Here is a 14,984-nt window from a genome sequence, read left to right as displayed (position 1 = left end):
AAACAGGGTGCTAACACTGCCTCAGAAGGCTGTGATTAGAATGAACCATACCCAGCTTTACAGAGCTCTTACCGGGTGCTAGACTCCGCTCAGCACCTTACAGGCATTCTCTCATTGAATGCTTGAATTTTACAGCAACTCCATGAAATAGAAAATATTACCATCCTGTTTTTCCCAAGAGGAAGCTGAGGCTCAGGGAGGTTGAGTGACTTGCCCAAGGTCATACACCCACTGAGTGTGGAGAAGGATTGAGCCTGCACCATTAGGCTACAAAATATGGAAATAAATTAGCACCATGCCTGAGATATAGTTAAGGGTTTGTTAAAAGGTGCCCATTTCCCTCTCTCCCCTTCCTTCTCCTCTATGTCCATTTCTGAAGGGCAAGAGACCAATAACGTGCCAAGAACACATCCTACGATGTCGGCTAAAACATGTATCCTGACACACACTAACATGCTTAAGGAAAATTCTGTTTAGGAATTTTCAACTGGAAGTAAAAATCTTCAGAATCCTTCCAGTGATGCTGATCCTTTGAATTCTGCCACCAAATCTTATTTTTGGTATATAGCTTCATGAAAACAATAACTATTTCGGGGTACAAATTTTAAACCTCTCACTTCCTCAGCATCTGTATCTCACCCTATGGCAGTGTTATTACTTCATAGAGGGCTGGGGCTGGGGACTGAAATCACTGATGCAAACTCTCTCCCATCCATGAAATTCTGTGCCTCTATGGAGGTACTCGGAAAGAGGCAGAAGAGTCCAGCTGGGTTCCTGCTTGATGGCAGGCAAGCTGGGTCTCCCTAGGTCTCACGCTGCTTAAGCGTTATCTAAGCTGGGTGAGGGCTCAGTCAAAAAGCAATGTTCCCAGAGAGCAGAGGTGCTGGGGAGGGTGAGGCAGGAAGGGGAAGTGAGATCACTTCCAAACAGGCCTGCCAAAGGCCCGGGGGCTCGGCTGGGCTTCAGCCAAGACCAGCTAGGTGCCTCTGGGCAATGTTCTTACCCCTCAAACCTCAGATATCCCAAGTGTGGAATAAAGAATAAAGGCATAAGACTGGACATCTCTGTAATGGTTTTGAAACATGCTTGCACAGACTTTGACCCTCCTCCTATCAAGAGGTGGAGTCTGATTTGTACCCCCTGGAAGGAGCAGGCCTTAGTGACTAAGTGACTAGCTTCTAACAAATGAAATGCAGCACCAGTGATGCTACAGGACTTCCAAGGCAAGGTTAGAAAAGGTGGTACAGTTTCCACCTGGCTCTCACACAGAACTCATGCCTTTGGAGCTTCGAGCTGCGTGTAGGAAATCTGAGGCTACCATGCTGTAAGGAAGTCCAAAGTAGCCCTGTGAAGTGACTACATGGAACAGTCCTGAGACACACAGAGTGTGTCTAGTGGCTCCAGCCCCAGCTGCTCACTCCAACTGTTATCTACCAGCAACTACACGAGCGATCCAAGCCAGAATAGCCAGCCAAGCTGTTCTCAAACTCCTGACCCCCAGAAGCCATGAGAGATAAAAAAAGTATTGCTGTTGCTTTAAGCCACTGTTATGGATTGAATTGTGTCCCCCCAAAATGCGTATCAGCTTGGCTAGGCTATGATTCCCAGTATTATGTGGCTGTCTTCCATTTTGTAAGCTGATGTAATTTTCCTATGTGTTGTAAATCCTAACCTCTATAATGTTAATGAGGCAGGATTAGAGGTAATTATGGTAATGATGCAGGACACAATCTACAGGTTTAGGTTGTACCTTGAGTTAATCTCTTTTGAGATGTAAAAGAAAGAACTGAGCAGAGAGAAGAGGGGTCTCATTACCATCAAGCAAGAAGGGGCCTCATTACCACCAAGTAAGAAGAGCCAGAAGCAGAGTGTGTCCTTTGGACCTGGGGTCCCTATGCTGAGAAGCTCCTAGACCAGGGGAAGACTGATGATAAGGACCTCCCCCCAGAGCCAATAGAGAGAGAAAGCCTTCCCCTGGAGCTGGTGCCTTGAATTTGGACTCCAAGCCTCCTAAACTGTGGGAGAATTTGTTTGTTAAGGCCATCCACTTGTGGTATTTCTGTTATAGCAGCAACTAGATAACTAAGACAGCCACTAAGTAATGGGAGTGATTTTTTTTTTTAATGCTGCAATAGATAATCAGAACAATCTCTACGGTCCCTTCTCTAGGATGCTATAAAAATCACCCCCAAAATATACTGTAGAGAGAATGAAAGGAAGTAAGATACCATCTCTATAATATTCATTCATTCATCCAACAAAATTTTACTAATCACTCAATGTGTACCAAGCTTGGGACTTGAAGCCACAGGTACAAAGACAATAAGACACCATCCATGCCTTTGAGAGAAGTTCATGGTCTAGTTGGTAAGGCAGAGTCACAAACTTGTAACAGAAAACCAATGGTGGGGGCAGGGCAAATATCAGAACGATCAGAATCACTGGTGGTCAGTTCCGAACTATACTCTTCACTTCTAATATGCCTGGGGCGTGGGGCATGCTCTCTAGCTGATGGTCGCTGCCTTAATCAGCCCTGTTACTGATGGGAGGGTGATACAGCCCATGGGAGGGTGATACAGCCCACCCATGTGATGGGACAGAAAAGAGCGTAGGGACCACACCTGTAGATCCATCTTTAAAAACAATGCAACAAGAGCTCTAACAAAGAGATGCACAGAAGAGTGGGGGTGTGGCTGGCCAGGCATTTACATGTTGTTGTTGTTAGTTGCTGTGGAAGGGGCTCCCACTCATGGTGAGTCGTTTATACACAGTCTCTAATTTTAAGGATGATACTCCCTCCCTCCCTTTATCTTTATTGCTTGCCAGACACTGGGGCTCCAGCAGTGAACAAGACAGCTCCTGCCTTCACAAAACTCCCTTCAGTTAGGGATTCACGCTAACAAACAGAATATCAGGTGGCAGAAGTTCGAAAGTAGGGCAAAGGGACAGGAAGTGACAGGGTAGTGAGGTTTCCTAGAGTGGACAGGGGAGTCTCTGTGATAAAGGTGACACTGGTACACCTGAAGGCAGTGAGGAGTGGGCCAGGAAGAGTGAACAGCATGCGGTGCGTGACGAGGGAAGATGTTTGCTGTCCAGAAAGATTAACAGGGAATTACAGAATGTTTATTCTTTCAGTCAGTCAACATTTACTGTGTGTATTTTTTTTTTTAATTGTTTTCCAGCAATGATATCAGGTACATTTAGAGGCATTGCTTTATTTAATCCCCACAACAGAGAGCCTCAGAAAAGGGGTGTGAATTGCCCAAGGTCCTCCAACCAGTTAGTGACTGAATCAGGAGTTGAACCTAGGTTTCCTCATTCCTAATTCAGTACACATTCTTTAGGATGATGCATTCTGGGAATGACTTTGTCATGATGTGGATGACACTGCATCTGCCTCATCAGAGTACTGTCCTGTTTCCAAATTTCCTGCCCCTCTGGCTTCTCTCAGCTTGAATGGCTCTTCCCAACTGGGTTAAATCAGGCCATGCACTGTAGTAATGGGGATGGTGAGCATTCAGAGTGCCTGGTGCATACTGCCTAAGAAATGTTGTACAAAAACGACTGAGCTAATGAGTCAGGAGAGATAGACAATGGGTCTGCTAATGAGAAACAGCTCCAGAAAGCGTGTAGTTCAATGTCCTCCAAGGTCTGAGAGGATGCTTTGCATGCTGCCTCCTGAATTTCAAAGAGTGACCCGTATCTACACGAGTGCCCTTCACATCGACAACTGCAGCAAGACAGAGAAAGCAAGCCAGGGATGCAGATGACAGGAAGGGGATCCTATGCTGAGCTATCACTGGTTCTGATGCCCATGGAGAAATGCAGCCCCACGGAGACATCATCATTTTACAGGCACTCACTGACAAGGGTCTACTTGACACTAGAGGTTGACACGTGGAAAACAACTCAGAAAAAAAACCTGTCTCCTGCATCAGCTCCAAATTCGGGCATATCAGAGATGTGCTGGTAGCTTCTTAGCTCTGACAAAGCCATTTATAAAATATATTAGAGTCAAACCTCATTTATCTAATTATCCCTCAGGGAATGATGACTCACTCCAGATCACCAAGATCCCCAAACTGTTAGGCATTTTTAGTCTTTTAAGGATCGAAACCTTATCTGGAGACAGAAAGTAGATTAGTGGTTGCCTAGGGCTGGGGCTGGGGCCTTGGGGATAAAAGCTAAGGGTTCTGGGGTTTCTTTTTGGATGATGAAAATGCTCTGAATGTGACCGCGGTTACTGATGCACAACTCTGTGAATACACTAAAAGCCACCGGATCATATGCTTCAAACTGACGAACTGCATGACACGTGAGTCATATCTCAATAAAGCTATTAAAAAAAAAAAAACCTTTATCTGAATCATCATGGACAGAAATTTCGAGTGTTTACATGTGTTACACTAACGCGTTAATGTATTACCCACTAATCTTAGTGATCTAGGGTTATTGCTATGAACATATACAGCAATGTTCTCACTATTCAAATACACAGGGCTCCTTGCCCTAAACAGCCCCATATTTTTCTGCTTACTTTATATTTTCTAAAAACTTCCTATACTTCCACCTTAGTTCGGTGGTTAAGCTCAGGTGCTTAGGTCACATATCGCTTGCTGACTGATTGGCTGTGTGACCTCTGGTGAGTTTACTCAATCTGTCTGTGGCCCAGTTTTTCCATCTGTAAAACAACAGCACCAACCTCACTGGAGCACCATGAGGGCTGACAATGTACATAAAGCACTGGATGCTGTTCTTGGCAGTCGTAAGCTAGACTACATCTGAGCTATCGACACTGCTCTAGCTGCTGACGGTGTCACTGCCTAAGCCAGCCCTCCTGAGCTATGAACACAGAAACCAGGAAACGCACGTGGTGCGTTCAGTGAGATGAAACGGGCTGGGTGGTGTGATTACGTGACGGGACTTTGGGACACTCATAGGATTGCTTGGAGCTTCAATAATATTACACAGTTTGTCCCAGGTCACTCCTAAATTAAAAAGTCCAGAGAACTAGTGTGTTCTCCCCAAATCCTGGCATCTACAAGGCTGATGCCCAAGGGGAAAGGGTGGCCCGCCACACTCTGGGCTCTCTCTAGAACAATGGTTCCTAAAATGCCGAGTTCACAGACACATTTGAGAATCTGAGGAAAATAACGGACATGTGGTCCAGAAGAGTACATATACGTAGATATACAAATTGTGCCCATGATTACCGGGGGCCTTGAATCCCTGAAGCCCACCCATAAACCCGTGGTTAAAAACTCTAGCCCTATTCTTCATATAAGTCCCGCCTTCTCAAGGTTTAGAGGCTCTGGGCCACAGTGCTCCCATAGCCATTGGAACAGAGGCCTTTTGGGGGCATGCCCTCCTGAACTAGCCTTGGCTGGACAAACAGTCCTGGGAGTGACTACCGCATCCTAGTCACTGCATACATCTACCTCCAGGGAGTTCTCGGGGCACTGAGTCTGAACAGAAAGCCTGGTGGCTCAGGAAGCTACTGTCCAGCAAGGCCCAGAAACCTTGCTGCTGAGCAAGGCAGCTGCCTGCCAAAAGAGACCCTCTGCTCTGTCAACAGAGAAGAGGAACCCTATGAGATGTGCTGGAGGCAAGGTTTGCCATGAAAGGGAGCTCAGGGGAGCTAGAAATCACCCAAACTCCTGCCGGGACCTGGACAGAGAGATAAAGAAGCTCAAGATTCTGCCCAAGGAGATGAGCTGAGGTATGGAGTCTGAGACTGGCTGAATTCTGGCCCCACCAATCACTAGCTGTGTGATGAGGAGCTGTCCCTTTATTTCTGTTGGGCAATACACTATCTAGAAGGCCTGCAGAAGGTATACCAGCAGAATAGCAAGTCTTAGCACAACAGAGCATGGGCTCAAGTCTGGTTGTTCCACTTAACCATGGGCAAGTTATTTTACCTCTTTGAGCTTCAGTTTCCCCATCTTTAAAGTGGGGACACTAATGCAAGCTTCATAGGATTAAACTAAATAAGATGAAGAAGTACTTAAGTGCTTGTTGGAACTCTGGTGGTACAGTGGTTAAGAGCTTGGCTGCTAACCACAAGGCTGGCAGTTCAAATCTACCAGTTGCTCCTTGGAAACCCTATGGGGCAGTTCTACTCTGTCCTGTAGCGTTGCTATGAGTCAGAAGCGACTCATCAGCAACAGGTTTGGTTTGGTTTCTAAGTGCTTATCGTAATGCTTGGTATATGGTTTAAACAAACTAATTCTGGAAGCTTTGCCCAGGAACTCTTCTGGCTTAGAGTGTGGCTGTCTTAGTTATCTAGTGCTGCTATAACAGAAATACTACCAGTGGATGGCTTAACAAACAGAATCTTATTCTCTCACAGTCTAGGTGGCTAGAAGTTCAAATTCAGGGCACCAGCTACAGGGGAGGGCTTTCACTCTCTATTGGCTCTGGAGGAAGGTCCTTGTCATCAATCTTCCCCTGGTCAGGAACTTCTCAGCACAGGGACCCCGGGTCCAAAGGACGCGCTCCGCTCCTGGTTCTTCTTGCTGGGTGGTAATGAGGTTCCTATCGCTCTGCTTGCTTCTCTTTCCTTTTATTTCTTGGAAGATAAAAGGTGATGCAGGCCACATCCCAGAAATTCTCCTCATATTAGTTCAGGGCTGTGACCTGAGTAAGGGTGTTACAGCCCATCCTAAACCTCTTTAACATAACCTAATCTTGCCTCATTAACCACAGACAGAGATTAGGATTTATAATACATAGGAAAATTGCATCAGATCACAAAATGGAGGACAACCACATTAATACTGAGAATCATGGCCTAGCCAAGTTGACGCATATTTTGGGGGGGCACTATTCAACCCATAACAGTGGCCAAGCACATATCTGGCCCTTTGTCAATATATGCTTCTGCCCCTTGGTGGGGTGACTTAGAGAGAGTTGACTGTGAGCCTGCAGCTGGCCCTCATGCAAAGAGGTAGATGCAACTCTAGCCAGTGCCTGACTGACCCTGTGTCTTAGGCTTCTGGGCTGCCCTTATCATAGAGGATGAGCTGTAGCTGCAAGGGTTGTGATATCTTCATAAGGATTTCAACAAATCATTACATGGGAAACAAAGCAGAAATATTTCTCTGGAAGCCCCAACGGGGTTTGTAAAATAACCATGATGAGACAGAGAGGACAAAGGTGAGACTTATGATTCTCAGATAATAAGACAAGGACGCTGAGGCTCACAGGTGCGAAGTGACTTGTCCACGGCAACTTATATTCTTTCCTTTACATTGTATCCTCCTCCCCACCCTACCCCAACCCCACAGCCTCCTCTTTCCTCTCCAAGGAGCATTATCTACTCTCAGGGTTTGCCACTCTATCCCCAGCTCTCTTAAAAGGTCCAAGGAATGGAGGAGCAGAGGTACTGAGAAGTGAGGTGATGAGAGTAGAGTAGGCAGGGTCCGGAACTCATGCTACTGCATCACCCAAACTGGAAGCAGAGCCTCCTTCCTAAGTCTGATTCACACGTCTCCCCTGCTTAAAACCCACCAGTGATTTCCATTCTTAGCCATCAGGATAAAGCCCAGACTCATTCCCGCCACCTTCAGACTCAACACCAGTTGCTGCATTATATGTAACTCATGCAACCCCCTCCAGCCCCCCAGGAGCACTGCACCCTCTCTAGCTTCCAGTTCTTCACCATGCTACTTTCTGAGCCTGTCAGCCTCCTCCTGCCCACTCTTCTCTGGGCCAATTTCCATTCACCTTTCAAGCCTCAGTACTCTCCACTCACAACCCTCTAGACCTGTTACTTATCTCCTAACAACCAGACCTATGAGCTTCCTGAGGGCAGGGGCTGTATCTGACATTTTTGCTCCGGTATCCAGTGCCCAGTTCATAGGAGATGCTCCATAACTACTTACTGAACAAATGTATAAATGAAAACGACTTTTCCTGGCCTAGGCAGGACTCTAGACCGAGCTACACTGGACATAGCTGCCCTCTTCCCTATACTGCTAAGGGCAGAGGGAAAAACAAGTCCTTTCCCCTCCTCATGAACCTTCCATTCTAGTTTATGGACAGAGTGGAGTGGATCCAGCAGGCTCTTCAAAGAGAAGAGCTCTTCCCCTGGCTTTTTAGCATCCTTGTGAAAATTCTAGCTATGGAAAGGACCTAGGTGGGTATGGGCCAGCCTGGCATGTGTGGTCTTCTATTCTGAAAACCTTAACAATTACATTCATGGATCCTGGGTGGACTAGAAGATCTCTGTGGATGCTCTACCCTGACTTGACATTGCAAAAAGATTCATCAGATTTATGGATAAATGGTAATGTTAACCAAAAGGTTAGCAGTTTGAATCCACCAGTCGTTCTTTGGAAACTCTATGGGGCAGTTCTACTCTGTCATATAGGGTCACTATGATTCAGACTTGACAACAACGGCAAGTAGTGCTTGAGGCAAAAAGCCAATTATTATGTTGTCTTCAATTTGTTATTAACTTATGCCAGAAACATTTAGATATCATAAAAATCTGAGCAATGACCAAAGGTGACAATACTTCTAGGCAAGTCATTCGTACTCTATGAACTGCAATTTGTGTCCAACTAGAAGGGACCTGCACCATCTCTTCTCACCAGACGACTGGACCAAACCCTTTTTTGGGGAACTGGGTTTCTCCTGCTTTTGCTCCTCTATCACAGTATTAAAATTCCTAACATGTGCCCTAGTCTTTGTGAAAATAGCTTTACACAAACACTTGGTGGAAAGTTGACATCGTGCCCAAGTCTATTAACATCTGCTGTGTATGATTCAATCTGCTTAAGTATATGGTTGAAGAAACCCATTCTCTTTTATGTCACCAGAGATAAATTGTTTTTCTGATGCTCTAAAGAATCTGCCCCTAAATGGAATTATAACTGAGAAAATACAGAGTGATATATAACTTCTGAAAAGAGCCATCCTGCCTTTTCTTCATGGAGCCAAAATTCCTTTCTAATTAGATTTCTTTCTAAAAATTCCAATTTCATTTGGAATCTATTTCTTTTCTTTCTTCAAACAAAGGTATTTAGGCAAAAGCATATGATGCTACAGTTGAGTGATATGAACAGTGTGGCTACCCACCTGGTTTAATTTCTTCTTCCTGCTTGCATCTCTTCAGATTTTCTACTGTTAACTAATCAATGTGGAAATTCTAAAGAACCAGAAGAAAAAAACGTTAGAGTCAGACATACTCTGGGGTTGTAAACGGAAACAGTCCTTTGGGAGGACAAGTTACCAATATCTACTAACATACTGCAGTCCTGGTGGTTTAGTAGTTAAGAACTCGTCTGCTAACCAAAAGGTCAGCAGTTCGAATCCACCAGTTGCTCCACGGAAACCCTACAGGGCAGTTCTACTCTGTCCTCTAGGGTTGCTATGAGTTGGAACTGACCCACCGGAACGGGTTTGGATTTTTTGATTTATTAACATATTAAATGTGTACATCCTTTGGGTCAGTCAACTTGGTCAGTCAAGGGTCTAGGAATTGATATTGCAGATATGCTCACTTAAGTACGGATATTATGTGACATGTATTGTGCAATAGTGAAAAAAGGAAACAATCTAAATATCTGTTAATAGGAAAAGAGAAAAATGATAGTATATCAGTACAATAAGAAACTATACAGGGCCATTTCAAAGAATGAGGGTGACGTCATTGTACTGCCATAGAAAAATTACACACACTATCCTGTTAAAAAGTAAACTAAAACTGCATATATCCTATGATCACTTTTTAATAATATGAATGTGACTGCTTAGAAAAATTACAATATTTGTGTACATACACATTTTTTAAAGATATATACATAGAAAGAGACAAACAGCACAGAGACTGGGGGAAATGAAAGGCTTCCATATTTTACATTATCTATTTTGGTTGAGAAATGTTAAAAAGGTATGTATAACTTTCATAATTATACATGCTGTCTATGTAGAATTCTACAGACAAGAAATATTCTAAAATCTCAAGAAAGAGGGCAAAAACATTTTCAGACAAAAGCTGAATAAGTTTACCATTTACAGGCCCCCAAGAAATTCTTCAGTGAAAAGGGAACTCAGTACAGAAAAATAAGTGAGATTTTAGAATCAACAGTCAGCAGAGAAATTAGCAAATATATTGGTAAAGTTAAAGAAGTACTGATTGAATAAACCTAATGAGGGAGATAAAAAGGTAGAACTAAAATATCCGACAATAATAACACTGAAAATGGAAGACCACTGAGAGTTTAAATTTTCTAAGGAACTTGACTTATTCAGGACAAACACAGAAATACTGCTTTATCTTAGACACCAAGTCCATGATGTATTTAAAAATTTAAAGTTAACATCAAAAAATAGAACTAGGACGCATAAATTCCAAACCAGTTAGCATGCTCCAGGACGGAAAGGCCTTATTATCAAAAAATGTCAATCCCTCTAAAATTACTACATAATTTTGATGAAATTTCAATAAGAGTACCAAGAGCTTTCTTTTGTGGGAGATGGATAGATTATTTTAAAGTTCATATGGAATAATAAATATCTAAGAAAACTGGCCAAAAAGTAGTTAAGAAAATTATGAGAAATAAGTAGGGGGTTAATGTCATATAAGAGATTACTATGAATACATCATAATAAAAATATACGGTAATGACATAAATATAGAGAAATAGATCCTTGAAGTAGAACAGTAAATCCAGAAGCAGATACAAGCAAATAAAGGGATTTATTTATAATAAAGTTGGATTTTCAGTAAAGAAAAAGAAAAATAGCATACTTAATAAATGATATTGGAATAACTGGTTACCAATGCGGAACAAGGCTAGGCCACTACCTCTCACTATATATATAAACACAGATTGGAGAAGGATAAAAGGTTCTTGATTAATCAAAATCATACAAATATTAGAAGAACAGTTAGGAAAATACTTATACAAATTTGAGATGGGGGAGTCATTCCTAACAAGGCAAGAAATCCAGATACTATGAAAATAAAAATATTGTATAATGAAAAATTAAAATTTTTCTTATCAAAGATGCACACAAATTTAAAAATCACACAGATTAGGAAAAATATTTTGTAACACATATGGAATACTTAATATGTAACATATAAAGAGCTCCTACAACTTGTTGAGAAAAAGGCAAACAACCCATAAGAAAAATGAGTGAAAGAAATGAACAGGAAATTCACAGAAGAGAAAAATGAAAATGTCAATCAACACGAAGCAATGATCAATCTCACCAGTAATAAAGAAAATACAAACTAAGCAATTATGAGACTCCATTTTCCCACATCTTCTTGGCCACAAAATAAAAGAGAGAGAGAAGGGAGGCAGAAAGAAGGGAGAGAATATACAACATTGGTGAGAATCTGGGAAACAGAAGTGTGGATTATTACAACTCTTTGTAAAGTAGTATAGTATTATTCTATTAAAATGTTAAATATATACACCCTGTGACCCAGCAATACTTTTTTTTTTAATATAACCTATAGAAATAAAACTGCCAGTACAGAAGGATATGTATACAAGGATACTTGATACAACAATATTTATAGTGTGTGGGGTGGCGGGGGGACCAGGTAAGAACTCAACTATCTGTCAAAAGAGAAATGGTTAAATAAATTGTGGTGCCTCCAGATCTACACTCCTGAAGTTATTTAAAAGTGAATTACCTCTATTTCTATCCATGATGTATTATTTAGTAGGAAATATAAATTGAAAAGTTAATAGATAAAATATATCCCACTTATGACAAAACCAATAACCATAAAAAAAAAAAATAATAATTGAAAAGTTAATAGATAAAATATATCCCACTTATGACAAAACCAATAACCATACACATACACAAATACTAAATCCATTTAAACATGAGCTTGGAGAAAGGTATGGCAAGAAATACACAAAGCTGGTTAACACTGGTTATCTCAGAAGAATGGAAATGGGGAAACAGAAAGAGGAAGATTATAACTTTCTCTTCATATATCTTCAATGAGCATGTATACTACTTAGGGAAAAAACAGTAAAGAAAATAAAAAACAATAACAAAAAAATATACCAGAGCAGAGAAAGAACACTGGTAAGTTATGATACACGGGAAAAGCATGCTTTATTTCCTAAGCGTTTATGACTTGTATATTATAAAGTAAACAAAGTCTTTACTTATTAAAAAAAAAAAAAAGAATCTCCCCCTTTAGAACCAAAAAAAAAGCCTGAAGTTTTTGCTTGGTGGTGGTATGTGTGGGCTGGTTCTGCCTGTTCTGCCTGTTTTCAGTGGCTCAGTGCTCTTTATTCTCTTCTTCCCCCAAAACCAGTAAAATATACTCCTGGCCCAAATTCTCATAAAAAAGACCAGACTTAATGGTCTGACTGAGACTAGAGGAATCCCGGCGGTCATGGTCCCCAAACCTTCTGTTGGCCCAGGACAGGAACCATTCCCGAAGACAACTCATCAGACATGGAAGGGACCGGACAATGGGTTGGAGAGGGATGCTGATGAAGAGTGAGCTACTTGTATCAGGTGGACACTTGAGACCGTGCTGGCATCTCCTGTCTGGAGGGGAGATAGTAGGGTAGAGAGGGTTAGAAACTGGCAAAATTGTCACGAAAGGAGAGACTAGAAGGAGGGAGCGGGCTGACTCATTAGGGGGAGAGTAAGTGGGAGTATGGAGTAAGGTGTATACGAGCTTATATGTGACAGACTGACTTGATTTGTAAACTTTCACTTAAAGCACAATAAAAATTATTAAAAAAAAAAAATACTCCTGGGAGCGTTCCATCTGCTGGGAATCGAAGCCCTGGAAACTAGCATCTCAGCTCACAGAGCTCTCTTGGTCTCCAAACAGATGCTATATGACATGGGTCCTGGAGTCTAGATAAGTGAAACGGAATGGTTTGCCAATCACTTTGATGGTAAGAGAAAGTAAAGAAAATGGTTTATCCCAGTGGGTGAAATGAAAGAGAAAAGAGTAGCATTCCCAACAAGCTCTTGCATTTCACAGTTACTCCACTCTCCTGCGTAATTCTCTTAACCCTCTCCGAACCCTAACCTTCACCCATTCCTTCCCCCTCTGGGCTATTAATCACGCTGGCCTGAGTTTCTTCAATACTCCACGTGCTTTCCTGCCTCGGCCTGTTCACATGTGTGCCTCCTTCTGCCTGGATTACTCTTTCCCACTCCACAGCACCCCCTCATTCCACTCCCCACTTTAGTTCTCAGCATAATCAACTCCTCATCTCAGTTGTAACACTGCCTCTTCAGTGCCCTGGCCACACTCCCCTTATCCTAGATCACTTCACCCTGGTTATTTACTTCATAACCACTTGTCCTTGTAAGCTTCATATGGGCAAGGACCGTGCCTGTTTTATTTAACACTGTCCATCTGTCACTTTGCCCAGTACTTGGCAGATATTTGGTGCTCAATAAATACCAGCTGAATAAATGAAATATTTATTGAAGTGAATTGAAGGCTGGCTCAAATGTCACTGCTTCTCTACTTTCTCAGGCTTTCCACAGCACTTTGTATCTCTCCGGGGGCACATTATCACATATGTTAGAGTTATCTGAGTCTTTATTTTCTATCAGACTGCGAGCAACATAGAAGTCTTATTTACCTTGGTATTTCCCACAGCACCTTGCATAATGCCTAACACAGGAAGAGTTCTTAACAGTAGATGAATGTGTGCACTGACACAGGAAGAAGAAATGGAGGCTGTAATCTCTATCCAACCACAGACAGCAGTTTTCCTACCTCATGCACTGTAGCACAAGCCATGAGCATCTTGGGCTAAGCAAACAACGTGAAACTCTGCCCAGGGAAAATTAAAATTAGAGCTAATGCTGAAATGCAGTAGTAGCACGTGGGTGAGGAGATGGGGCAACATGCCCACTTGTGTACTGCTATCAGGAGCTTAAACAGGCAGAAACTTTCTGGTGCCAAACTGGGAATACATATCAGAGAGCTAAAAAAGTTTGTGCCCTTTGACCTAGCCATGCCTTCCTCAAAAATCAGAGAAATGAAATCACTGGGTGGTAACTTATTTAAAGTTTGCTTTTCTGTATTGTTTAGATTTCCTTCCATGAACATGTTCTACTTTTGTGACCAGAAACAAAACACAATAAATGTTATAAAAACAAACCAACACAAAATCCAGTGTTGATGTCAGACAACAAATCACCCATTCCTGTGATTTCTTACTACAACTTTGGATTCCAGACTTCTTGTTTTCTAGAGTGAGGCCCCTACAGTTTGTGAGGATGCCTTCCTTTCATTCCTCTGAAGCCAGGAGGACAGGAAGGTGCCTAGTAGCGAAAGCTCTAGCAGGGGGCACCTCTGTTTCTCCCTCACGCAAACACACTGACAACTCTCTGAGAGTCAGGAAATGAGGGAAAAAGTGGGAGTAATCAACCCAGCTAAAGATGGACTGGGAAGACATCAGGACCTCCACGAGACACTGAGACACTGTCTGGCATTTTGTAGCACTTCTGCAGATTTCTTTCATAATACTTTTCACAGGCCGTGGTAATTATTCATTCACCTGCCTGTCTTCCCTGCTGCACAGCTCACTCCACAAGACAGGAAGCTGTGTCTCAATCCCTCTGTTTCTCCAGCCTAGTGCTTAGTACCTAGGAGGTCTACCAGTAGATGTTTACTGGATGTTAGAAATTGCACCTATAAAGAACTAAACCTAAGAGCTGACCCATGGCCCTGAGACATATTGCTGTTGTTCCCAGTGCCGTCGCCATCAAGTTGGTTCCATCTCATAGCATCCCCATGTACAACAGAATGAAACACTGCTGGTCCTGTGCCGCCCTCATAATTGTTATGTTTGAACCCACTGTTGCAGCCACTCTGTCAATCCATCTCATTGAGGGTCTTCCTCCTTTCGCTGACCCTCTACTTCACCAAGGATGATGCCCTTCTCCTAATAACATGTCCAAAGCACATGAGACTAGTCTTGCCATCCTCGCTTCTAAGGAGCATTCTGACTGTTCTTCTT

The 14,984-nt window shown here is 42.5% G+C and overlaps 1 protein-coding gene across 5 annotated transcripts in view; it reads right to left on the bottom strand.

The window, feature by feature from the left end:
- Positions 1-14,984, bottom strand: part of PKIG (cAMP-dependent protein kinase inhibitor gamma) — a 114,454-nt gene that overhangs the window by 27,272 nt on the left and 72,198 nt on the right. For 4 of the 5 annotated variants that reach the window (XM_064276110.1, XM_064276109.1, XM_064276108.1 and 1 more), the window contains one exon: positions 9,082-9,151. The gene's annotated coding sequence lies outside the window, so the exon portion shown is untranslated. Of the gene's footprint in view, positions 1-9,081; positions 9,152-12,392; positions 12,538-14,984 lie in introns of all 5 variants that reach the window. The other variant, XM_064276107.1, reaches the window with a different exon arrangement.

This window comes from Loxodonta africana, chromosome 24 (genome assembly GCF_030014295.1).
Source record: "Loxodonta africana isolate mLoxAfr1 chromosome 24, mLoxAfr1.hap2, whole genome shotgun sequence".
Taxonomy (NCBI): Eukaryota; Metazoa; Chordata; class Mammalia; order Proboscidea; family Elephantidae; genus Loxodonta; species Loxodonta africana.
The sequence above is the reverse complement of the archived record's forward strand: the minus strand, read 5'-3'. Positions and strand labels throughout refer to the sequence as shown.